The 2,844-nt window shown below is 43.4% G+C and overlaps 1 pseudogene; it reads left to right on the forward strand.

The window, feature by feature from the left end:
• The first annotated feature begins 208 nt into the window (after positions 1-208).
• On the forward strand, positions 209-2,155 carry LOC144368609 (dolichyl-diphosphooligosaccharide--protein glycosyltransferase subunit STT3B pseudogene; annotated as a pseudogene).
• The last annotated feature ends 689 nt before the right edge of the window (positions 2,156-2,844 follow it).

The following is a 2,844-nucleotide window of genomic DNA, read 5'->3' on the forward strand; positions in this document are numbered from 1 at the left end:
GAGAGAGAGGCTTGTGGAAGCCGGTGGTGGCAGTTGGGCTCTGAGGGTTTTTCCCTGGAGCTGTTTTGTTTGGCGTTTGTAGTTCTAAAAATAAAGTTAGTTTCTTTTTGACAAGTGGCTCCTGATTTGTGCCAAGCCAGACTTCGGCATTTGGTGGCCCGTACGGGGAACGAACCCGCGACCTTGGCGTTATCAGCACCAAGAGGAGAGCAAGACCCGCCGCTGGGGCACAACATGGCGGAGCCCTCGGCCCCGGAGAGCAAGCACAAGTCGTCGCTCAACTCGTCCCCTTGGAGCGGTCTCATGGCCCTGGGGAACAGCCGGCAGGGCCACCACGGACCCGGGGCCCAGAGCGCGTACAAGGCGGCGGGCGGCGCGGCGCCGCCGAAATCGGCCCCCGCGGGGCTGTGTGTGGGGGGGGGGGTTGTCGCAGCCGGCCGGCTGGCAGTCGTTGCTCTCCTTCACCATCCTCTTCCTGGCCTGGCTTGCCGGCTTCAGCTCGCGGCTCTTCGCGGTCATCCGCTTCGAGAGCATCATCCACGAGTTCGACCCGTGGTTTAACTATAGATCAACACATCATCTTGCATCTCATGGGTTCTATGAATTTTTAAATTGGTTTGATGAAAGAGCATGGTATCCACTAGGAAGAATAGTAGGTGGTACTGTTTATCCAGGGTTGATGATAACAGCTGGCCTTATCCATTGGATTTTAAATACATTGAACATAACAGTTCACATAAGAGATGTATGTGTATTCCTTGCACCAACTTTTAGCGGCCTTACATCTATATCTACTTTCCTGCTTACCAGAGAACTTTGGAACCAAGGAGCAGGACTTTTAGCTGCTTGTTTTATTGCTATTGTACCAGGTTACATATCTCGGTCTGTAGCTGGATCCTTTGATAATGAAGGCATTGCTATTTTTGCACTTCAGTTCACATACTACTTGTGGGTAAAATCTGTAAAAACTGGGTCAGTTTTTTGGACGATGTGCTGCTGTTTATCGTATTTCTATATGGTCTCTGCTTGGGGTGGTTATGTGTTTATCATCAACCTTATTCCACTGCATGTATTTGTGCTGTTACTGATGCAGAGATACAGCAAAAGAGTCTACATAGCATATAGCACTTTCTACATTGTGGGTTTAATATTATCCATGCAGATACCTTTTGTGGGATTCCAGCCTATCAGAACAAGTGAACACATGGCAGCTGCAGGTGTCTTTGCATTGCTGCAAGCTTATGCTTTCTTGCAGTATCTGAGAGACCGATTAACGAAACAGGAGTTCCAGACCCTTTTCTTTTTGGGTGTATCGCTGGCTGCAGGTGCTGTGTTTCTTAGTGTCATCTATTTGACTTACACAGGTTACATTGCACCGTGGAGTGGCAGGTTTTATTCATTATGGGACACTGGGTATGCAAAAATACACATTCCAATTATTGCATCAGTGTCTGAGCATCAACCTACGACTTGGGTGTCTTTCTTCTTTGATCTACATATTCTTGTATGTACCTTCCCAGCAGGCCTATGGTTCTGCATCAAAAATATCAACGATGAAAGAGTATTTGTTGCTTTGTATGCAATCAGTGCTGTCTACTTTGCTGGAGTGATGGTGCGACTGATGTTGACTTTGACTCCAGTTGTCTGTATGCTGTCTGCAATTGCCTTCTCAAATGTTTTTGAGCACTATTTGGGGGATGACATGAAAAGGGAAAATCCACCTGTGGAAGACAGCAGTGATGAGGATGATAAAAGAAACCCAGGAAATTTGTATGATAAGGCAGGTAAAGTGAGGAAACATGTAACTGAACAGGAAAAAACTGAAGAGGGATTAGGTCCTAATATAAAAAGTATTGTCACTATGTTGATGCTGATGCTGCTGATGATGTTTGCAGTACACTGTACCTGGGTTACAAGCAATGCCTACTCCAGTCCAAGTGTGGTCCTAGCCTCTTATAATCATGATGGCACCAGGAATATCTTAGATGATTTTAGAGAAGCTTACTTTTGGCTAAGGCAAAATACAGATGAACATGCCCGAGTGATGTCTTGGTGGGATTATGGCTATCAAATAGCTGGAAGTTTGCTGGGGCCCCTTTGGCTGTGGCTCTCAACATCAGCTGCTCAAAATGTTAAACATAAAATTTACATATGACCCAGGAATTCACTCTTAGATATGTATCCAAGAGAAATGAAAACATATATCCATACAAAAACTTGTCTTCAAATGTTTACAATATCATATTTGAAAATAGTTAAAAAGTGTAAGCATCTCAAATGTTCATCAACTGATAAATGGATAAACAAAATATGGTACATGTGATGAAACATTTTACAGTCATAAAAAAGGAATGGAGTACTGATAGATGCTACAACATGAATGAACCTTGAACACATGCTAAGCGAAGGAAGCCAGACACAAAGACCACATATTGCATTATTCCATTTATATGACATGTCCAGAATAAGCAAGTCTACAGCAATGGAAAGTAGCTTAGCAGTATGGAGATTCCTCAGAAAACTTGGAGTGGAACTACTATTTGATCCAGTCATCCCTCTCCTCAGTTTATACCCAAAGGACTTAAAATCAGCATACACTACAGTGATACATGCCACATCAATATTTATAGCAGCTCAATTCACAATAACTAAACTATGGAACCAACCTAGATGCCCTTCAACAGATGACTGGATAAAGAAAATGTGGTACATATACAAAATGGAATATTACTCAGCCTTAAAGAAGAATGAAATTATGACATTTGCAGGTAAATGCAGGGACTGGAGAATATTACGCTAAGTGAAATAAGCCATTCCCAAAGAAACAAAGGCCAAATGTTTTCT

The sequence above is a fragment of the Ictidomys tridecemlineatus genome, chromosome 2 (assembly GCF_052094955.1).
Source record: "Ictidomys tridecemlineatus isolate mIctTri1 chromosome 2, mIctTri1.hap1, whole genome shotgun sequence".
In the NCBI taxonomy this organism is placed as follows: domain Eukaryota; kingdom Metazoa; phylum Chordata; class Mammalia; order Rodentia; family Sciuridae; genus Ictidomys; species Ictidomys tridecemlineatus.